The following is a 25,055-nucleotide window of genomic DNA, read 5'->3' as shown; positions in this document are numbered from 1 at the left end:
CATGTTCTGTTTGCACATCTCACTGGTCTTCCTTTGTGACTGCTGGATTCTTAGAATGCCTCTCTAGAGAAGTTCATTTTATTTTCCTCTGGGGGTGATGTGGGCAAATGTAGATATAGGCACCTTTGTTGAAAAATAGTGAAATTGGAGCTAAAACATTCCATTCTCCCAACCTCCCACCAAGAGGACTAGAGTTACCCTATCACCTCTTTGGAGGCAATAGATGACTACACAAAGGAAAATCCCTTTAATAATCAGCTGAAATCTACTCAGGCAGCATTTGCAAAACAAGAAAAGACAGATATAACTGAGAATCTGTTTATACAGAAATGTAGAAGAATCCAAGGACAGTGTTAGCGACACCAGAGGTGAGGGAAAGATTACATTGGGGGTGCAGAAGGGGGCAGTGAGAAGATGAAAGATTAAAAAGATGAGATATGGTCCCCATGGGATTTCCTAAACCATGAGATCTTTTCTTAATATCCCCCCCTGATATGCCCCTCCTTTACTATATAAGGTACAAGAAACAGATTACCTTGGTAAAGCCATAATTTCTGGTTCCTGAAATTGACTATAGATTACTCATATGCATCCTTTAGTCGAAGAGCTTAAACCTACATCATACTCCAGTTATGCTCAGTCCATGGAAGATCAGTGTCAGGAGTGCCTCTCACTCTATCACCTGGTTAAGAACTTGCCCTCCCCTTGTGGACAGAAGTGATCCAGAAATTACAGACCACCAGATGACTCTCCCTACCACGAGTAATCATGAGAAATATTCTTTTGAATTCCATTTCACCAAGGACAGCAAGGAACAGCTTCTCTGAGGCACAAAGAAAGGGCTCAGGTATACATATTACACCAATAGTAGTCATGATAATTGTTACCATCCACTGAACTCCTACCATGTGCCAGTGATCATGCATGCATTGCCTAATTGAATCCTCCAAGCACCTTGCAAGGTAGATGAGGGAACATAAAGGAACATAAGGTAACACATCCAAGGCCTGCAGCAAACAGGTGTTGGAGCTGAAATTCACCCCAAGGACTGCCATACTCCAATGCCCCTAGTTCTTTCCAGATGATCCCACTGACTCTGTCACAAAATGAACAGCATAAACAAAACACTCCAAATCAATCAGATGTCATGGAAATGCATCAAAGATGTGGATGAATAGCAACTTCCTGTCAAATGTGCCATACAGTTAGGCTTCTTCTCTCTGCTGGGAAATTTCCCATTCCAAAAGTAGAGCCAAATGTTGGAAGATATAGCGTTCTGAATCAGGCCTAACCCTAAACAGTAACCCCATAAGGTCTGTCTTGTTCATATACCCAGAAATAACCCTTTTCCCAGAAGATTGGGGAAACCACTGCAGAGGGAAGGAAAGGGCAATGGATGGGAAAGCTATCACTGGAGATAAGCTGCAAGTTGCCTTTAGCTGGCTCTGCACAGATCTGAGTGCAGTGAGAGTGAGCCCACAGTAGAGAACATTGCTCCCTCAGCACAGGTGTTTGCACTGTCGCTATCTCACCCTAAAATACATAGTGAAATGTCATAAACAACCGGGACTTGACAGTTAGATGTAGGTTTGAATCCAGCCTCTGCTTTCACAAACTGTGTTCCTTAACCTATCTGAGCCTCAAGCTCTTCACCGAATAAATAGGGATCAAAAGACCACCCCATAGAGTTGAAAAAAGTAAATAAAATAACTTTTATAAAAATCCTTGGCACACAGTAGGTGTTTAGTAAATTACAGTTACCCTCCCTTTTGGCACACAGGGAGTGTGTACCACTCCCTGTACAAAGACGATTCCAGAAAATGAGTCCTGTAACATTCTGCTGTTGGAGTGGGGAGACAGGCTGGGGGACAATTTGTAGTTAACTATGGTTGGAGAAGGCATATGCTTTCTCCCTCCTTTAAATTCACAATGAGCATTGTTTTAAAGGCTCCTAGAATTCTCACAATATTAAGAAAGGTTTCCTAAATTCATTTGGCCACTACAATGTTTTTATGGTTTTGTAACACCATGCAGAGAACACATTTTGAGAAAAACAGTATTTTTAAAGGAGATTTCCTTTCTTTTATACAAATGGTACAAAGTGTCAGAAAGAAATTCATTCTTTCATTATATTTATGTTACCTTTATCTGAGGCACCTAAAAATACCCAGAGATTAAACTGACAGCTATTGAGACAGGCAGGCAGATCTGATCCTCATATTACAGTATCGCAGCTGCCAAGAGACATGATTTGATCCAAGAAAGATTGAAAGCAACAATCAGGAGCCACGGAAAAGCAGTGCAGAGCATTTCTTAAACTGAGAAAGACAGTGACATATACATCATCTTCTCAAGAGCAAAGCGTCTCATCCTCAAAGTCCACAGTTTTCACAGGTATCACCCCACTCTGCTCTCATGAGAGGCACAGTAGAGTGTGTGTAGGAAAGAGCACTGGGCTTGAAAACCAAATACTTGAACTCAAACTCTGGCTCTTCCATTAACAAGGTATTTATTCTCCCTAGATCCCAGTTTCCTTAGTTATAAAATAAAGCTAATGTTATCTTGACTAGAAAAATACCATAGTATAGTCAATTAATGTTGCATTTAACTGAAGCACTTGGAAGATAGATATGTATGCCAATTTAGAACCTCAAGGACCTTAAAGATTACCTATTAAAACCTTCTAATTTTATAGATGGTGAAACTGAAGCCCAGAGAATGTAATGATTTGTCCAAGTTCACACAGCTCATTAGTGACACAGCTAGGACTTCAACTTGGGGCTTCTGACTTTTAATCCAGAGGTCTTTCCACTGTACCTCAAAGATCAGATTCATCTTCACTTGTGTTTAACATCAAATGAGCATAAAATTAAGATGAATAGAGCAATGGATCTTGTAAGTAAATATGAAACCCTCTTATCTAATATATTCAGGGAAAAGGGAAATTCTAGTTAATCAAAGAATCTGTCTCATGGAAATTAAAAAAATTCTCCCCACAAAAAAGGTCAGGGAGCCCTGATACACACCACACATAGATTAATGACTTTCAAATCATGCGAAAGCAATACAGTTCACCTCTGAAACTAGGCTGGACATAATTTCCTCCGTCTTTGATGACTTTGGATTTTCACATTGCCTCAAGGCAACCACAATGAATATCAATCATCAGCATACAAAGGGCATAAACTTAGAGCCCCACTCTGAGATTACACTGCGTGTGCAGAACTTGTTAATAGAGCTCTGGGTTAATGGAAATCCAGGTAGCAGAGGAGGTACTGTGCACAGATTTATGACCAGTTTCCAAGAACTCAGTAATTTAGAAGATTTTGCACGTTTACTTTTTATTTAAGAGAGTCTATTGCTTAATATTTTACTAATTTCAGAATTAAAAGTCAGCATTGTAAAACAGAAAAGCAGTATAGATAGGTCACAGAACCTCAAGACTTTAATGAAATTTGGAAGCCAAGAATTCCCATTCCATCCTTTAAAAGATAAGGAAGGAGAGGCTCAAGAAGTGAACTGACTTACCTAGAGGCAGAATAGGAACTGACCTCTAGACTCCCAACTCCCTTCCCAGAGCTCTTTGCCACTATGGGATGCATTTGATTTATCACTTTTTAGTCAGGAGAGCCCAAGGGCTATTACTCGGAATTAAGGGTAGAGCCTTCAAGAGAAGACATTTAGATTACAGCTGCCATAGAGAGCAAGGAGCAGTGTCTGCTAAAAGAATGAAATTCCCCCACTTAGTTACTACTGACCTGCCCCTAAATGTGTAAGCATGCCCAGGAAGTCACAAGCTCCCTCTGACTGGGCGCTATCTGGCTTCCAAATGCCTGCTACCATCCCACCTGGGTGACCTGAAATTCTTTCACACTCAACAAGTACAATATTGAATTTGCTGTCTTCTATATCTTAATTTCTTCCGGCATTCACCATCTCAGTTGGTGGTAAAACCGTCCGTCAACCCATAACCCAAGCTAGAAACCAAATTGGAATTCAACCAAAACTCTTCCCTCTTGCAGGGCTGCTGAATTTTCCACCCAGGTTATTATCTCTTCATTCCTTTTTTTTTTTTAACTTCATTCTCAACTACCATAGCCATAGTTCAGATTCCCATCCTCTAGCACAGAAGTTACTATAATGGTATTTCTCCTGACTTAGATGTGAACAACCCCACCCCATCCTCAACCACCACCTGCTTAAAATCCTTTGATGTTTCCATTCAGGATAAAATTTTCTCAACATATTTCTCTCACCCTTACGCGCATGCGCACACGCACACACACACAGAGGAACATTAAACTGCTTACACTACACTGTGTTATTTCTTGTTTTTATAACTTTGATCATGGTAGTCTCCCTACCCATAATGCCTTCTGTTCCCACCTTCACCAGATCACTTTACCTGAGTACTTTTGGTTCACGCTTCAAGACTGGAGAAGTCACCCTTTGTAGGAAGCCTCCCCTGACCTCCACATCCAACTCACAGGATACATTAAGTACCCCTCCTCTGTTCTTCCACTGTACCCTGTACTTAATTCTCTCATTGCATCTGCTACATCACTGTATAATATCCATTAAGATGTATGTTTTTCTTGCTATTCTGTAACTTGGCAGCCAGACCGGGACTCTGTCTCATTCCACTTTTGTATCCCCAGTACACAACACACTTAGCAGGCTCTTAATAACTGTTGAAATAACAAACAAGCTAGCTAATTAATTAATTAATCAATGGATCTTTCCTGACCTTTTTAGTTAAGTTCACATGGCAACATCTGTACCCTCCATGGGTCTACCCTGGGTACAGACCCATTAACAATGAAGAGAGCCAAAAGAAACAGTCATGCAGTGATAAAAGAATCAGGCAGCACTGGTGAACGGACACATCATTTCTTCCATATTGAAAACAAGGTGGTTTTTTTTTCTCTTTCAGATGCTGGAAACTACAAATGCAACCAAATCACAAAAATGACACAGCAACAAGGACTTACATTTGTACAGTTGTTCAGCATTTGTAGATCACCTTCCTGGGCACAACTGTATTCTGTCTTCAGAACAATTCTAGGAAGGTAGTCAGAGTCAACGTCATCCTCATTCTGTACATAAAAATCTGAAACTTTGAGAAATTATTAAGCACATGAAAGTCCAAAGATTAGTTAATTAAAGGCTCGAATCCTACTATTCTGACTCTTAGTTCTCTCACTATGTTGCCTCAAAATGTTTTTTATTTTTGAAAATAAAAATCAAAACAATCTTATCACTGAACTTTGATCTTGACTTCATTTTCCTTAAGCTCAGAAGAGCCTGCACTGCTGCACATTTGCTAACCACCCACACTGTTTTCCTAAACCTGGCTGCCTTTCCTTCTCAGGAGGGATGAACACACCTTCCTCTAGGACCCAGTAACAGATGCTGCCCTGAAACAGCTTGAGGAGCTGCCTGACCCTATCCCTATCCATGGTTGCTTAGAAGCAAGAGAGCAAATTAGTAGCCAAACAGTTTCCTTAGATGGAGAGCATAATTCATACAACAGGTCAAATCCTATCCAACAAATGTCACTGAACAGAAATCCTTGAGTGATAAAAAGATTCTCAGTCTTCAGCCCTGGACCATTATTAAAAAGTAGCCATGATGTGACAGAGTTCCTAGCATGTGCACACATGCATGTGTGTGCACGTGTGAACACACACACACACACACACACACACACACGAGTCCCGGTTTTTAGTTATTTTGCGCTATTTTCTTATTAGCTTTTTAATGTGTTAGCTCATTAATCCCAATAACATGCCTATAAGACAGTCTTAATACCTCCATTTATAGCTGAGGAAGTTGAGACTTGAAAGCTGCAGTGGTTTGAGTTTACATGACTAGCTATACACTCAGTGGTTATGAAGACACGCTGAGTTAAACTACTGATTCAAATTCCAACTTTGCCACTTGCCTACTCTGTGTAAGCTACTTGATCTCTCTAGCCTCAGTTTCCTCTGCTGTGAAATGGAGTTAATAATGATAATTTTCATTATATGGCTCTGCTACTTTTTTAGGACCCCAATCTCTGCCTCAGATAGTGGATGGGGAAGAAAGTGTGTGGAGAAAACACACGAACTCTGTTCATCTCGACCCAGAGGTGACTCACATCACTTGTATTCCTACTCCATGGCTGAGAACTGTCATATACCCACTCCCACAAGCAAGAGGGCTTGGAAATATGGTCTAGAGGTGTGCCAAAGAAGGAAAAAACACAACAGTGAATCCTGGTGGAAAACTAGGCACCCCTGCTGTAGGAGTGCAGAGCTTTACTGTGACAATTTTCATAGAATATGTAAAGTGCCTAGCGTATCATAAACATGCAAGAAATGTTAATTACAATAACTATTCTTGATGGAGCCAAGAAACTCATCATTTCTGATGTCTTATCTAGTGCTTTCTTTCTTAACTCTTGGAGTATATTACTTCTTTGAATTTACTGTACTAACTGTACCGAGCCCTTGCCTTCAAAGAAATTAACAAACTATAGGGGGTATTGAATAACTGAAATTGTCATAAATAACTGTCATAATTGAAAATACATATAAAAATCAATTTATTACAATTGAAGTAAGACACATTTTCTTATTCATTTAATTAACAGATACTTATTAAATATCTACAATGGGCCAAATAACTTTTAGTAGTTATCATAAAGATAAATCAGTATTTTGTAGTAGAATTTTCTATTATTTCACTGATAGAGTTGATACAATGTACATGCCAGAATCCTTGGAGAAGATAGACAGCATATTTTTATTGAGGGATGTGGCGGGGGGAATCTGAGAGTTGGGGGGATCTGAGAACTGGGGGGATCTGCACACCATTTGCCCAACAGGCTGCCTGAAAGCAAGTGTGACTATCAAACCTCTGGCAGAACCAAAACATAAAGACATTATACAAGTCATAGACATCTCATTCCCTAGATTCCTTTACAGGACGAGAACCAACAGGCAGCATGAACTCAGTCATAAGACAAGGTTCTAAATTATTGGACAATCCCAAATAAAGAGTAAATCTGACAGCACTAGACCTGCTCACCTTCTTGTCATTATCTTCTCATTCTCCTCCGAATCGTGCTCTCTCTCCTCATTTCCAAGACATTCAATCCAGGCATCTCTCAAGACAGGTCCTTCTAGTTCATGCAGTCATCACAGGAGAGCATAAAAACAAAAGGAGGAAAGAGATTCTGTGGCAAAGAGGCATGTTCCCAAAGTGTTTATTTCTGCTTGCTGATGAGGAATGACATCAAACATTCCATTATTTCTTCTAAACATTTATTCTACACCTATGTACATAGCAAGTTCAAAAAGACACAACTCCTACCCACTAGTAGGGATCATGCTTAAAATATAGTTTAAATTTTTCTACATACCTTCTCAAAGTTTAAAGTAGAAACAAAAAATAAACCTTTAAAGCCTCACTGCAATGTTATTGTCCCCATCAGAAGTGGCCTGTCCCCTATATAGCTCCCTCTCCCAGCCACTGACAAGTTAAATATGCCCTACAAAAAGCAGTCATGACAGGATTCCAGCCAATGTTCTCTCCTGCTCTATCTTCTCAGGTCCACTTAGCTCTGTCCTGATGCCTCCAGACTCTTTCCTACTTCGCAGAGAGTGCTTTCCACTTCTTTTCATGAATTTCAGTCTCAGTTTTCACTTGGATATTGTTTGAATAACGTTTTCCCTCCTCACATTTGATTTTCCTGAATATGCACATAGAACTGGCAGTTAGGACACTCTGTAAACCTTCAATATTACTCCACAGTGGACCTGCCTCTTTAAAATACGTGTCACCCAGATCATGCTATAGGCAGCTTTCCTTTTCTGAAAGCCAGTCATTCTTGGAGAGAAAACAAAATGTCTTAGAAAGAGTCAAAAGGTCTGGCGTCTTGCCACGGCCCTGTCATCTGCCAGCTATGTCAGCATAGTAGATAACCTCCTCATTTTATAATTTTTTGCCTTATCCATAAGTCATCTGCTTGTATTTCATATTTTTCTTTAAATTTAAATAAAATTAAATATTAATACATTAAAATTTAAATTAAAAACTTTACATCATATATCATGTATCACTATCCATGAACCCTAAAAGTAAAGTTACAACTATCAAACTAATTTTATCTATGAATCTCCTAATTAATATATATTACCACTGTTATAAACACAACGCTTTGGGAAACCTCTCAGGTGATTTTTCAAGTCATCTCCCCTTTATGACAGTGGAACTCTCCCATGCACTTCCAAAATCTTGGCAAATGAAGTGATGGTTTTGACGTCTTATGTGGAACTGAACCTGCAGTGAGCCTTGTACTGCAGCTGATGCTGAGTGTAGTTTGACCCCTGCCCAGGGCCTGGTAGTCCATGTGTTCATCAACATCAAGGTCTTTGCATCTGCTTCAAGGTGGCCCTGAGTTGACATTACTGACATTCTTCCTTGCCTCCCACAGGTAACCCCGGTGTGCACCTGACCCTGTCGGATGCAGGGTGATCCTGAAATTCTGCCATGAGCCTATTCCCCTTGCACAGAGATCACTGGGCACACCTAGGTACCCATTGTCTGGAGCTGCCTACTCAGCTTCTGTCGTGGCCATGAGAATGCACTTCGCAAAGCCCCCAGTTTAGGGAGTGTAACTGACAAGGGCTCTAGCTGCTGAATTCTGAAATTCTCAGCAGCATTTGGTGAGGCCATGCCTTGCATAGGCTACCCCCAGCCACAGACTGAGTGTGGCAGGGATATTAAGACAGACCCATCTCTGGGACATACGGTATTCCTCCATGGGTGAGCTTGGGCTCCTGGTCTCCCTGATGGCTTTGCACAACCTTCCTTCAACTGCATGACAGTCTGCCATGCTTCCACCCAAAGTTCTCCCTCTCTCTCTTCACATGGGGTCATACTTGCATACCAGTCTGATGGCTCTCCCGGCCTTACCCAGCCTCCCTCATTACTTTCATTCAGGTGTTTTTCCTAATAAAATTCTTACATATTTAATCTCACATCAATGTCTGCTCTTTGAAGGACCCGAGCTTACACAGCTACCCTCCTCTTTCTTGGTTTGGGTAGGAGACTGCTCAGCTGTGAGTTTCTTATTTTCTAACTGGTTTATTGAATGAGTTAGACTCTACAGGAATCAAGTTAATTCTTTCTAACCATTGCAGACCCGAAAACCAGCCCCATGGTCCCATTTTTCTCTCCATGGATAGAATATTGGGTGGGTTTTATATCAGTTAGAATTAGGTTTTATTAGGAGAAATAGAACCCTGAAAATGAGTGGCTTAAATAAAATAGAAATATATTTATAAATATCTCATATAAAATAAGTTTGGAGTGAAATGTGCAGGGCTGGTTTTGCAGCTTCATGTTCCTTAGGGAGTCAAGTTCTTTCTAGCTCACTGTTCCCTCAAATCTAAAGTGTGACACCCCTCCTCATCTTCAGAGTCCAAAATGGCTGCCAGAGATTCACATTCCAAGGAGTGGGATAAAGGAAAAAGAAAGGAAAGGAATGCTTAAGGAGACTTACTATAGGTACAACACAACACTTTTGTTTGCAGTTTATTGTCCAGAAGGCTGTTTAAGGTAGTTTTTAGGTAGGACACAACACGCCTCGTTGAAAATCCAGGTTTCTTACAAAGTAAAGAGGGTAGAGGAGACAGGCAACTGACAGTCTCTGCCACAGCTTCCTTAGCTCTTTCAGCAATTCAGCTGTCTTCTGGACACAGTCAGATAATAAAAGACTTTGTCCATTGTAATACTAAAACTCCAAACCCTCATCCAATTAAAATCTTCCCCACGTGTACTAGAAAGTAGGACAAAGTTAGCTTCTGTATTACCTCACCTCCACTCCTCTTGCCTCATTTTAGACCACCAATGGCTCTCCAGTGTCACAGCTGGAGAAGGAGAGAGATGGAGGACAGAAAGTTCCAACTTTACCAACACAGTTATAAATTTAGCATTGGGATTCTTTGTGCTTAACAGATTCCAAATGCTGATATGTTCTCTAGGATGCCTTTATCATTTCTTCAGAGATACCTAAGCCTGCAGTGTTCTGATCTGCAGTTCCATTAATGTGTGTGTGTCAGAGACTGACATTTCCCCCAATATCCATTCTCCCCTGTTTATTACATAGTGATGGAATCCTGATTATTAACTGGACACATGACCTCCAGGCATAAAGACCACATTCACCAGCTGACAGTACTTTAATGATGAAAACTCTTTTAACAATCAGCTTCTGCTTGGACATGTAAAGAACTTGGAAGTCACACTACCTTCCTCACAACAAAAGAAAATCTGAACAAGATGAAAATCAACAACTCTGCTTAAGTTTATTGGAGAAATGAGTTCATAGGGCAAACCAATGCCCTGGAAACTGGAAAGACAAATAGGCAAACAGAGAATCGTAATAGAGAACACACAAAGCTTTCTCTTCTTCATCTGCCCTTAAGGGAAACTACTTTATAGAGCCTAACTCATGTGCGAGAAAGAAAATACCCAACTTCAGCCCCCACTCTAACCTTCCTGTCTCACCAAAGTAAGAAAAATTAAAAGTTGAGAAGCACTTGTGAAGGTCGCAGTCCAGTGACTCTCACTACAAGACTGAGAGTGAATCATAGGAGTATAGAATGCTTTCCCTCCTCCTCCCACACCTTATCACAACAGAGTTCCAGGATAATAACAGAAAATTGCAAATGAAGAAACTTCAAGGCTAAGACTATGTTGAAGAAGGAGTTCCTAGGGAAACACAAAGACAACCCAGAAGACAAAAATAAGGATGCTAGAGAAAGCCAGAGCTTCAGACACCTACAGCTGGTAAACAGAGCACATCTCCTAGTAAGATAAACATAGGGGACCCTGGGAAGATGGCGGAAGAGTAAGACGTGGAGATCACCTTCCTCCCCACAGATACATCAGAAATTCATCTACACGTGGAACAACTCCTACAGAACACCTACTGAACGCTGACAGAAGACCTCAGACCCCCCAAAAGGCAAGAAACTCCCCACATACCTGGATAGGGCAAAAGAAAAAAGAATAAACAGAGACAAAAGGATAGGGACGGGACCTGCACCAGTGGGAGGGAGCCGTGAAGGAGGAAAGGTTTCCACACACTACAAGCCCCTTCGCGGGCGGAGACTGCAGGTGGCGGAGGGGGAAAGCTTTGGAGTAGCGGAGGAAAGCACAGCAACAGGGCTGCGGAGGGCAAAGCGGAGAGATTCTGGCACAGAGGACCGGTGCCCTCAGGCACACACCAGCCCGAGAGGCTTGTCTGCTCGGCCGCCGGGGCGGGCGGGGCTGGGAGCTGAGGCTCGGGTATCGGCTTTCAGTCGGAGCGCAGGGAGAGGACTGGGGCTGGCGGCAGAAAGAGAGCCTGAAGGGGTTAGTGCACCACGGCTAGCCCGGAGGGAGTCCGGGGAAAGGGTCTGAAGCTGCTGAAGAGGCAAGAGGCTTTTTCTTCCCTTTTGTTTCCTGGTGCGCGAGGAGAGGGCATTAAGAGGGCTGCTTTGGGAAGTGCCGGAGACGGGCGCGAGCCGCGGCTAAAGGCGCGGACCCCGGAGACGGGCGTGGGACGCTGGGGCTGCTGCTGCTGCCGCCGCCGCGGGGCCTGTGTGCGAGCGCGGGTCACTGTCCACCCCGCCTTCCGGGGGGCCTGTGCATCCCGCCACTGCCGGGGTCCCGGAACCCGGGGACGGCTTTCCCGGGAAAGCGCACGGAGCGCCTCGGTCTGGTGCAACGTCACGCCGGCCTCTGCCGCCGCAGGCCCGCCCCACTCTGCGCGCCCCTCCCTCCCCTCTGCCTGAGTGAGCCAGAGCCCCCGAATCAGCGGCTCCTTTAAACCCGTCCTGTCTGAGCGAAGAATGGACGCCCGCTGGCGACCTACGCGCAGAGGCGGGGCCGGTCCAAGGCTGAGACCCGGGAGCTGTGAGAGCAGAGAAGAGACAGGGAAATCTCTCTGTGCAGCCTCGGAGGCAGCGGATTAAAGCTCCACGGTCCACTTGATGTGCCCTGCGTCTGTGGAGTGCATGAATGGACAGCGAATCATCCCAAATTGAGGAAGTGGACTTTGAGGACAAGATTTAAGACTGTCCCCCCTTTTCCTCTTTATACAACGAATTATCCCAAATTAAGGAGGTGGACTTAGCAAGATTTCAGACTTCTCGCCCTTTTCCTCTTTTTGCAACGAAGTAACCCAAATTGAGGAGGTGGACTTGGAGAGCAAGATTTTTGATTTTTCCCCCTGGTCTCTTTTTGTGAATGTGTATGTGTATTCTTCTGTGTAAGATTCTCTCTGTATAGCTTTGCTTCCACCATATGTCCCAGGGTTCTATCGGTCCGTTTTTTTTTCAATAATTACTTTTAAATTTTAATAACGCTACTATATTTCATACTTTATTCTATTTTACTTTACCTGTTCTTTCTTTTTTTCCTACCTTCCCTTCCTCCCTCCCTCCCTCCCTCCGCCTCTCCTTTCCTTCTTTCTTTCTTTCCTTCCTCCCTCCCTCCCTCCTGTCTTTCTTTCCTTCCTCCCTCCCTCCCACCCCTCTTCCTTTCCCTTTCTTTTTCTTTCTTTCCTCCCTCCCTCCCTTCCTCCTTTCTTTCCTTCCTCCCTCCCTCCCACCCCTCTTCCTTTCACTCTTTTTCTTTCCTTCCTCCCTCCCTCCCTCCTGTCTTTCTTTCTTTCTTTCCTTCCTCCCTCCCTCCCTCCCTTCTTCCATTCACTCTTCCTTTTTCTTTCATTCCTCCCTCTCTCCCTCCTTTCTTTCTTTCTTTCCATCCTTCCTCCCTCCCTCCCTCCTTTCTTCCTTCCTTTCTTCCTTCCTTCCTTCCTTTCTTTCCTTCTTCCTTTCTTTCTCCTCTCTTTCTTCTACTAATTCTTTCTTTCTACTTTTTCTCCCTTTTATTCTGAGCCCGGTAGATGAAAGGCTCTTGGTGCTGCAGCCAGGAGTCAGTGCTGTGCCTCTGAAGTGGGAGAGCCAACTTCAGGACACGGGTCCACAAGAGACCTCCCAGCTCCACATAATATCAAGCAGCGAAAATCTCCCAGAGATCTCCATCTCAACACCAGCACCCAGCTTCAGTCAACGACCAGCAAACTACAGTGCTGGTCACCCTATGCCAAGCAACTAGCAAGGCAGGAACACAACGCCACCCATTAACAGAGAGGCTGCCTAAAAACATAATAAGGCCACAGGCACCCCAAAACACACCACGAGACATGGACCTGTCCACCAGAAAGACAAGATCGAGCCTCAACCACCAGAACACAGGCTCTAGTCCCCCCCACCAGGAAGCCTAAACAACCTACTGAAACAACCTTGGCCACTGGAGACAGACACCAAAAACAACAGGAGCTACGAATTTGCAGCCTGTAAAAAGGAGACCCCAAACACAGTAACATAAGCAAAATGAGAAGACAGAAAAACACACAGCAGGAGAAGGAGCAAGATAAAAACCTACCAGACCTAACAAATGAAGAGGTAATAGGCAGTCTACCTGAAAAAGAATTCAGAATAATGATAATAAAGATGATCCAAGATTCTATTTCCAAGATCCAAAATCTTGGAAAGAGAATAGACAAAATGCAAGAAACAGTTAACAAGGACCTAGAAGAACTAAAGATGAATCAAGCATCGATTAAAAACACAATAAATGAAATGAAAAATACTCTAGATGGGATCAATAGCAGAATAACTGAGGCAGAAGAACGGATAAGTGAGGTGGAAGATAAAATAGTGGAAATAACTGATGCAGAGCAAAATAAAGAAAAAAGAATGAAACGAACAGAGGACAGTCTCAGAGACCTCTGGGACAACATTAAACACACCAACATTCGAATTATAGGGGTTCCAGAAGAAGAAGAGAAAAAGAAAGGGACTGAGAAAATATTTGAAGAGATTAGAGTTGAAAACTTCCCTAATATGGGAAAGGAAAGAGTTAATCAAGTCCAGGAGGCACAGAGAGTCCCATACAGAATAAATCCAAGGAGAAATACACCAAGACACATATTAATCAAACTGTCAAAAATTAAACACAAAGAAATCATATTAAAAGCAGCAAGGCAAAAACAACAAATAACACACAAGGGAATCCCCATCAGGTTAACAGCTGATCTCTCAGCAGAAACTCTATAAGCCAGAAGGGAGTGGCAGGACATAATTAAAGTGATGAAGGAGAGAAACCTGCAACCAAGATTACTCTACCCAGCAAGGATCTCATTCAGATTTGATGGAGAAATTAAAACCTTTACAGACAAGCAAAAGCTGAGAGAGTTCAGCACCACCAAACCAGCTTTACAACAAATGCTAAAGGAACTCCTCTAGGCAAGAAACACAACAGAAGGAATATACCTACAATAACGAACCCAAAGCAATTAAGGAAATGGGAATAGGAACATAAATATCAATAATTACCTTAAATGTAAATGGACTAAATGCTCCCAACAAAAGACACAGATTGGCTGAATGGATACAAAAACAAGACCCATATATATGCTGTCTACAAGAGACCCACTTCAGACCTAGAGACACATACAGATTGAAAGTAAGGGGATGGAAAAAGATATTCCATGCAAATGAAAATCAAAAGAAAGCTGGAGTAGCAATTCTTATATCAGACAAAATAGACTTTAAAATAAAGACTATTAGAAGAGACAAAGAAGGACACTACCTAATGATCAAGGGATTGATCCAAGAAGAAGATATAACAATTGTAAATATTTATGCACCCAACATAGGAGCACCTCAATACATAAGGCAAATACTAACAGCCATAAAAGGAGAAATCGACAGTAACACAATCATAGTAGGGGACTTTAACACCCCACTTTCACCAATGGACAGATCATCCAAAATGAAAATAAATAAGGAAACACAAGCTTTAAATGATACATTAAACAAGATGGACTTAATTGATATTTATAGGACATTCCATCCAAAAACAACAGAATACACATTTTTCTCAAGTGCTCATGGAACATTCTCCAGGATAGATCATATCTTGGGTCACAAATCAAGCCTTGGTAAATTTAAGAAAATTGAAATTGTATCAAGTATCTTTTCCGACCACAATGCTATGAGACTAGATATCAATTACAGGAAAAGATCTGTAAAAAATACAAACACATGGAGGCTAAACAATACACTACTCAATAACGAAGTGATCACTGAAGAAATCAAAGAGGAAATTAAAAAATACCTAGAAACAAATGACAATGGAGACACGACGACCCAAAACCTATGGGATGCAGCAAAAGCAGTTCTAAGAGGGAAGTTTATAGCAATACAATCCCACCTTAAGAAACAGGAAACATCTCGAATAAACAACCTAACCTTGCACCTAAAGCAATTAGAGAAAGAAGAACAAAAACATCCCAAAGTTAGCAGAAGGAAAGAAATCATAAAAATCAGATCAGAAATAAATGAAAAAGAAATGAAGGAAACGATAGCAAAGATCAATAAAACTAAAAGCTGGTTCTTTGAGAAGATAAACAAAATTGATAAACCATTAGCCAGACTCATCAAGAAAAAAAGGGAGAAGACTCAAATCAATCGAATTAGAAATGAAAAAGGAGAAGTAACAACTGACACTGCAGAAATACAAAAGATCATGAGAGATTACTACAAGCAACTCTATGCCAATAAAATGGACAACCTGGAAGAAATGGACAAATTCTTAGAAATGCACAACCTGCCAAGACTGAATCAGGAAGAAATAGAAAATATGAACAGACCCATCACAAGCACTGAAATTGAAACTGTGATAAAAAATCTTCCAACAAACAAAAGCCCAGGACCAGATGGCTTCACAGGCGAATTCTATCAAGCATTTAGAGAAGAGCTAACACCTATCCTTCTCAAACTCTTCCAAAATATAGCAGAGGGAGGAACACTCCCAAACTCATTCTACGAGGCCACCATCACCTTGATACCAAAACCAGGCAAGGATGTCACAAAGAAAGAAAACTACAGGCCAATATCACTGATGAACATAGATGCAAAAATCCTCAACAAAATACTAGCAAACAGAATCCAACAGCACATTAAAAGGATCATACACCATGATCAAGTGGGGTTTATTCCAGGAATGCAAGGATTCTTCAATATACGCAAATCAATCAACGTGATACACCATATTAACAAATTGAAGGAGAAAAACCATATGATCATCTCAATAGATGCAGAGAAAGCTTTCGACAAAATTCAACACCCATTTATGATAAAAACCCTGCAGAAAGTAGGCATAGAGGGAATTTTCCTCAACATAATAAAGGCCATATATGACAAACCCACAGCCAGCATCGTCCTCAATGGTGAAAAACTGAAACCATTTCCACTAAGATCAGGAACAAGACAAGGTTGCCCACTCTCACCACTCTTATTCAACCTAGTTTTGGAAGTTTTAGCCACAGCAATCAGAGAAGAAAAGGAAATAAAATGAATCCAAATCAGAAAAAAAGAAGTAAAGCTGTCACTGTTTGCAGATGACATGATACTATACATAGAGAATCCTAAAGATGCTACCAGAAAACTACTAGAGCTAATCAATGAATTTGGTAAAGTTGCAGGATACAAAATTAATGCACAGAAATCTCTGGCATTCCTATATACTAATGATAAAAAATCTGAAAGTGAAATCAAGGAAACACTCCCATTTACCATTGCAACAAAAAGAATAAAATATCTAGGAATAAACCTACCTAAGGAGACAAAAGACCTGTATGCAGAAAATTATAAGACACTGATGAAAGAAATTAAAAATGATACAAATAGATGGAGAGATGTACCATGTTCTTGGATTGGAAGAATCAACATTGTGAAAATGACTATACTACCCAAAGCAATCTACAGATTCAATGCAATCCCTATCAAACTACCACTGGCATTTTTCGCAGAACTAGAACAAAAAATTTCACAATTTGTATGGAAACACAAAAGACCTCGCATAGCCAAAGCAATCTTGAGAACGAAAAACGGAGCTGGAGGAATCAGGCTCCCTGACTTCAGACTATACTGCAAAGCTACAGTAATCAAGAGAGTGTGGTTCTGGCACAAAAACAGAAAGATAGATCAATGAAACAGGATAGAAAGCCCAGAGATAAACCCACGCATATATCGTCAAATTATCTTTGATAAAGGATGCAGGAATGTACAGTGGAGAAAGGACAGCCTCTTCAATAAGTGGTGCTGGGAAAGCTGGACAGGGACATGTAAAAGTATGAGATTAGATCATTCCCTAACACCATACACAAAAATAAGCTCAAAATGGATTAAAGACCTAAATGTAAGGCCAGAAACTATCAAACTCTTAGAGGAAAACATAGGCAGAACACTCTATGACATAAATCAGAGCAAGATCCTTTTGGACCCACCTCCTAGAGAAATGGAAATAAAAACAAAGATAAACACATGGGACCTAATGAAACTTCAAAGCTTTTGCACAGCAAAGGAAACCATAAACAAGACCAAAAGACAACCCTCAGAATGGGAGAAAATATTTGCAAATGAAGCAACTGACAAAGGATTAATCTCCAAAATTTATAAACAGCTCATGCAGCTCAATAGCAAAAAAACAAACAATCCAATCCAAAAATGGGCAGAAGATTTAAATAGGCATTTCTCTAAAGAAGATATACAGACTGCCAACAAACACATGAAAGAATGCTCAACATCATTAATCATTAGAGAAATGCAAATCAAAACTACAATGAGATATCATCTCACACCGGTCAGAATGGCCATCATCAAGAAATCTAGAAACAATAAATGCTGGAGAGGGTGTGGAGAAAAGGGAACACTCTTGCACTGCTGGTGGGAATGTGAATTGGTACAGCCACTATGGAGAACAGTATGGAGGTTCCTTAAAAAACTAAAAATAGAACTACCATATGATCCAGCAATCCCACTACTGGGCATATACCCTGAGAAAACCATAATTCAAAAAGAGACATGTACCAAAATGTTCATTGCAGCTCTATTCACAATAGCCCGGAGCTGGAAACAACCTAAGTGTCCATCATCGGATGAATGGATAAAGAAGATGTGGCACATATATACAATGGAATATTACTCAGCCATAAAAAGAAACGAAACTGAGCTATCTGTAATGAGGTGGATAGACCTAGAGTCTGTCATACAGAGTGAAGTAAGTCAGAAAGAGAAAGACAAATACCGTATGCTAACACATATATATGGAATTTAAAAAAAAATGTCATGAAGAACCTAGGTGTAAAACGGGAATAAAGACACAGACCTACTTGAGAATGGACCTGAGGATATGGGGAGGGGGAAGGGTAAGCTGTGACAAAGCAAAAGAGAGGCATGGACATATATACACTACCAAACGTAAGGTAGATAGATAGTGGGAAGCAGCCGCATAGCACAGGGAGACCAGCTCGGTGCTTTGTGACCGCCTGGAGGGGTGGGATGGGGAGGGTGGGAGGGAGGGAGATGCATGAGGGAAAGGATGTGGGAACAGATGTATATGTATGACTGATTCACTTTGTTATACAGCAGAAACTAATAAAAAAATAAAATAAAATAAAATAAATTTAAAAAGTAAAAAAAAAAGATAAACATAAAACTTCACACTAAAGGCCTATTTGCCTCAGTTCCTATTACCCAACACACCATGTGTGGCTTTCAACAAAAAATTACAAGGTAGGCTAATGTCTTATAGGCAAAAAAGAACACAATCTTAAGATACAAAGCAAGCAACAGAACCAGACTCAGATATGACAGATATTTTGGAATTATCAGACCAGGCAAAATAACTATGATTAATATCTTAAGTCTCTAGTGGAAAAAGTGGACAACACAGAAGAACAGATGTAATGTAAGCAGAGAGATGGAAACTCTATGAAAAAAATCAAAAGGAAGTGTTAGAAATCCTAACCACTATAACAGAAATGAAGACTAACATTTACCAGCTTCCTTTTCAGCTAGGTGTAACCATATGCCAGTGTCCTGACTAATAGGATATGAGAAGAACTGATATGTGCAACTTTCAGGTCAGGCTTTGAAGGGGCATGCTGTCTGTAATAGTCATTAAGATTGTTCACCTACATTCCACTGTAAGATTTTTTTTTTTTATTGATCTTTGCTATCGTTTCCTTCATTTCTTTTTCATTTATTTCTGATCTGATTTTTATGATTTCTTTCCTTCTGCTAACTTTGGGATGTTTTTGTTCTTCTTTCTCTAATTGCTTTAGGTGCAAGGTTAGGTTGTTTATTCGAGATGTTTCCTGTTTCTTAAGGTGGGATTGTATTGCTATAAACTTCCCTCTTAGAACTGCTTTTGCTGCATCCCATAGGTTTTGGGTCGTCGTGTCTCCATTGTCATTTGTTTCTAGGTATTTTTTAATTTCCTCTTTGATTTCTTCAGTGATCACTTCGTTATTAAGTAGTGTATTGTTTAGCCTCCATGTGTTTGTATTTTTTACAGATCTTTTCCTGTAATTGATATCTAGTCTCATAGCATTGTGGTCGGAAAAGATACTTGATACAATTTCAATTTTCTTAAATTTACCAAGGCTTGATTTGTGACCCAAGATATGATCTATCCTGGAGAATGTTCCATGAGCACTTGAGAAAAATGCGTATTCTGTTGTTTTTGGATGGAATGTCCTATAAATATCAATTAAGTCCATCTTGTTTAATGTATCATTTAAAGCTTGTGTTTCCTTATTTATTTTCATTTTGGATGATCTGTCCATTGGTGAAAGTGGGGTGTTAAAGTCCCCTACTATGAGTGTGTTACTGTCAATTTCTCCTTTTATGGCTGTTAGTATTTGCCTTATGTATTGAGGTGCTCCTATGTTGGGTGCATAAATATTTACAATTGTTATATCTTCTTCTTGGATCGATCCCTTGATCATTAGGTAGTGTCCTTCTTTGTCTCTTCTAGTAGTCTTTATTTTAAAGCCTATTTTGTCTGATATGAGAATTGCTACTCCAGCTTTCTTTTGGTTTCCATTTGCATGGAATATCTTTTTCCATCCCCTTACTTTCAGTCTGTATGTGTCTCTAGGTCTGAAGTGGGTCTCTTGTAGACAGCATATATATGGGTCTTGTTTTTGTATCCATTCAGCCAATCTGTGTCTTTTGGTGGGAGCATTTAGTCCATTTACATTTAAGGTAATTATTGATATGTATGTTCCTGTTCCCATTTTCTTAATTGTTTTGGGTTCGTTATTGTAGGTCTTTTACTTCTGTTGTGTTTCTTGCCTAGAGAAGTTCCTTTAGCATTTGTTGTAAAGCTGGTTTGGTGGTGCTGAATTCTCTCAGCTTTTGCTTGTCTGTAAACGTTTTAATTTCTCCATCAAATCTGAATGAGATCCTTGCTGGGTAGAGTAATCTTGGTTGCAGGTTTTTCTCCTTCATCACTTTAATTATGTCCTGCCACTCCCTTCTGGCTTGTAGAGTTTCTGCTGAGGGATCAGCTGTTATCCTGATGGGGATTCCCTTGTGTGTTATTTGTTGTTTTTGCCTTGCTGCTTTTAATATGATTTCTTTGTGTTTAATTTTTGACAGTTTGATTAATATGTGTCTTGGCGTATTTCTCCTTGGATTTATTCTGTATGGGACTCTCTGTGCCTCCTGGACTTGATTAACTATTTCCTTTCCCATATTAGGGAAGTTTTCAACTATAATCTCTTCAAATATTTTCTCAGTCCCTTTCTTTTTCTCTTCTTCTTCTGGAACCCCTATAATTCGAATGTTGGTGCGTTTAATGTTGTCCCAGAGGTCTCTGAGACTGTCCTCTGTTCGTTTCATTCTTTTTTCTTTATTTTGCTCTGCATCAGTTATTTCCACTATTTTATCTTCCACCTCACTTATCCGTTCTTCTGCCTCAGTTATTCTGCTATTGATCCCATCTAGAGTATGTTTTATTTCATGTATTGTGTTTTTAATCGATGCTTGATTCATCTTTAGTTCTTCTAGGTCCTTGTTAACTGTTTCTTGCATTTTGTCTATTCTATTTCCAAGATTTTGGATCTGGGAAATAGAATCTTGGATCATCTTTACCATCATTATTCTGAATTCTTTTTCAGGTAGACTGCCTATTACCTCTTCATTTGTTAGAACTGGTGGGTTTTTATCTTGCTCCTTCTCCTGCTGTGTGTTTTTCTGTCTTCTCATTTTGCTTATGTTACTGTGTTTGGGGTCTCCTTTTTGCAGGCTGCAGGTTCAAAGTTCCCGTTGTTTTTGGTGTCTGACCCCAGTGGCTAAGGTTGGTTTAGTGGGTTGTGTAGGCTTCCTGGTGGAGGGGACTAGTGCCTGTGTTCTGGTGGATGAGGCTGGATCTTGTCTTTCTGGTGGGCAGGTCCACGTCTGGTGGTGTGTTTTGGGGTGTCTGTGGACTTTTTATGAGTTTAGGCCACCTCTCTGCTAATGGGTGGCGTTGTGTTCCTGTCTTGCTAGTTGTTTGGCTTAGGGTGTCCAGCACTGTAGCCTGCTGGTCGTTGAGTGAAGCTGGGTGCTGGTGTTGAGATGGAGATGTCTGGAAGATTTTCGCCGTTTGATATTATGTGGAGCTGGGAGGTCTCTTGTGGACCAGTGTCCTGAAGTTGGCTCTCCCACCTCAGAGGCACAGCACTGACTCCTGGCTCCTCAATTTGGGATGATGTGTTGTCTATTCATGTATTCCACAGATGCAGGGTACATCAAGTTGATTGTGGAGCTTTAATCCGCTGCTTCTGAGGCTGCTGGGAGAGGTTTCCCTTTCTCTTCTTTGTTCTCACAGCTCCTGGGTCTCAGCTTTGGATTTGGCCCCGCCTCTGCGTGTAGGTCGCCGGAGGGCGTCTGTTCTTCGCTCAGGCAGGACAGGGTTAAAGGAGCAGCCTCTTCGGGGACTCTGGCTCACTCAGGCCGGGCGGGAGGGAGGGGCACGGAGTGCGGGGCGAGCCTGCAGCGGCAAAGGTCGGCGTGACGTTGCACCAGCCTGAGGCGCGCCGTGCGTTCTCCCAGGGAAGCCGCCCCCTGGATCCCGGGACCCCGGCAGTGGCGGGCTGCACAGGCTCCCGGAAGGGCGGTGTGGGCAGTGACCTGCGGTCGCACACAGGCTTCTTGGCGGCGGCAGCAGCAGCCCCAGCGTCCCACGCCCGTCTCTGGGCTCCGCGCTTTCAGTCGCGACTCGCGCCCGTCTGTGGAGCCCTTTTAAGCAGCGCTCTTAATCTCCTCTCCTCGCGCACCAGGAAACCAAGAGGGAAGAAAAAGTCTCTTGCCTCTTCGGCAGCTCCAGAGTTTTCCCGGACTCCCTCCCGGCTAGCTGTGGCACATTAGCCCCCTTCAGGCTGAGTTCTCGCCGCCAGCCCCAGTCCTCTCCCTGCACTCTGACCGAAGCCCGAGCCTCAGCTTCCAGCGCTGCGCGCCCCGGCGGGCGAGCAGACAAGCCTCTCGGGCTGCTGAGTGCCGCTCGGCACTGATCCTCTGTGTGGGGATCTCTCCGCTTTGCCCTACCCAGGTATGTGGGGAGTTTCTTGCCTTTTGGGAGGTCTGGGGTCTTCTGCCAGCGTTCAGTAGGTGTTCTGTCCACTGTAAGATTTTAATTTCTGACTCTTTGATGTTAGGTGTGGCCTTGTCACCAGTTCTGGCCAATAGCTGAAGGGCAAAGTCTTTTAACTGTTGATGCAAGACTACCCAGCTTGCCCTTCTCCTGCCACAGGCCCTAGCAATGCTCCAAATGGTGCAGATCCATCCTCTGTTGGTTCTGAGTGAGAGTAACATGAGGCAGAATCACTTGTGATCCATAATAAACAAATCACATAAGCAAAAAATAAGCCACTAATATTTTGAAGATGATTATTACCATAGCACAATCTAACCTATTCCAACTAAACTCCCTCCCCTTTCCCTCTCCATCTTCATCCTATCTGATACTCAGACGTGATGGTGAGACACCTTGGATCATATGAACAAGATCATAGTGATATAAGAGCAACAAAACGAAAGGAACCTGTGTCTCTGAAGAATTCTCAGAGCAGAGTCATAGTACCAGCTCAAATTTCTCTAGGAAAGAGAAATAAAATTCTCTTTTGTTTAAAACATTTTTTATTGTTACAGCTAAATTTAAACCCTAACTAATAAAGTAGCCCATGCCTCCTCTAGCTGGTTGCTTACTCTTTCACCTCAAAGAAATCCTGAAAGCTCCCTTTGTTACCATAACATTGGAACTTCTAAAGTTCTGTTTTACCATGCATTTATAAACAGATTTGGACACACCACTGCACTAATTGTTAGTTCTCAGGAAGTGTTAAATGAAAATGATGAACGTGATCACCCACACATGTGTAACCACTGGGAAAGTTTGATCCCTGCCCTACCTTGGCTTCTGTTTGAGAGCTAATGTATTTAGAGATATGAGTTCAAACAGTGTAACCATTGAAATGACCAATATTACCAATAAGGGGGAAGTCCAAGCTGGCCAGCAGGGAACTGAGTGTTTATAATGTAAACTGCTTCAGGTGAGGTTAAAAAGCATAATAGGTGCATATTATAAAGGCTTTGTTGAACTAGCAAGTGTGTAATCAGATGTAATTACAATGCCTTAAATTAAGAAACATCCCATTTCTCCAATTAAATAATTCCCCGAAGTCACATAAACAGTATACATTCCCAAAGTCTCTGTGTAACTGTATCACTTATAATACCATCGGCAAGACTGCAAATTTTCAAGAACAGAAACTACAACACAAACTGAATTAAACAAAAGTAGAGAACTAATTGGCTCCTCTGGAAAACTAGATAAGGCTTCAGGAAAGACTTGATCCAACAGCTAAGACAATGACCAGAAACAGGTTTCTCTGTCTCCATTTCTGGATGTGCTTTTGGGTGTTGGCTTCAATTTCTAAGGCACCTTCCCCATCTCACATCCCATCTCAGGATGGCTGCCATAGGACTACATTCCTTGCTTATCTCCATCAAGAAAGAGTATGCCATCCAATCACAACAAAAATCTGGAGGCCAGAGTGACTGAACTAGCTTAGGTCATATGTCCATCCCTGAGCAGAACACATGAGAACTGAGATATATGCTATATCTTTTTCAGGTGGAGTCAGCAACCTCTGAAACATGGGGAAGGGACAGATATCTGCAGCATAAACTGCTAGTTCCTTTTCCTCCCACACAGGAAACTGGAATGCATTTCCCGACTATTGCAGCTAGATATGTTCATGTGACTCAACTGTGGCTAATGGTATGAAAGCTTTGCCCATAACAACCTTCCACATGTGATACTCTCTATATTTTCCCACCTGTCTGCTAAAAATAGGACTCTAAAAATTTAGAGGAGAGCAGAGCCAAGAAGATGGAAGGAGTGGAGATCTCCATATGAGGAAGTAGAAGCCACTTTATTAGGACCATCTGCATCAGACAATGACATGAGTAGGAAGTATATTTTATAACACTTAGGCATTAAAAATTTACCATTTGTTTATTACAACAGTCATCATCACTTTAACTAATATAATACTACAAAGAATATTGGGCAAATGGATGTTGGACAGCCCAAAATAAGCAATGTCCACTACAACAATGGTTTTTAAATTTTGGGTTTTCTTTAAATAAAATGGAAGCAATTGTGCTGTCAGAGGACATCTGAGTCTATGTGCATTTTCTTTCTTAGAAGAGGAGCATTGTAATGACTTAGCCACAAACCAAATAAACAAAGCAGCAATTGCCTCTTGTACCATAATAAGCCTTTGCAAACATGCCCTGCATTTGCACATGGCTTCCTTAATAAATGGATGCTATTTTCTTATGTTCACCAGCAGTCGTATCAAATAAGAGATGCAATTTAAATTTGCTCTGCATCTCAGGGAACCACTCTTCAATACAACTATCATTTTCTGAAATGAAAAATGTATTTTTCTAAAATCTCTTCCTCTTCGATTTTAACGTGTAAGAACAAAGCAAGCAGAAGAAAGCAAAAACCAAGAGGCATAGAGAAGGCAATACAGAAGAAGCTGTGAACAAATTCCAAAGCCAGTGAGAAAGGCAAGGGAGAGTGACTGGTCGAAGCCCAAGCCAATT

This window comes from Mesoplodon mirus, assembly GCF_964341445.2.
Source record: "Mesoplodon mirus genome assembly, chromosome: 2".
In the NCBI taxonomy this organism is placed as follows: Eukaryota; Metazoa; Chordata; class Mammalia; order Artiodactyla; family Ziphiidae; genus Mesoplodon; species Mesoplodon mirus.
The sequence above is the reverse complement of the archived record's forward strand: the minus strand, read 5'-3'. Positions refer to the sequence as shown.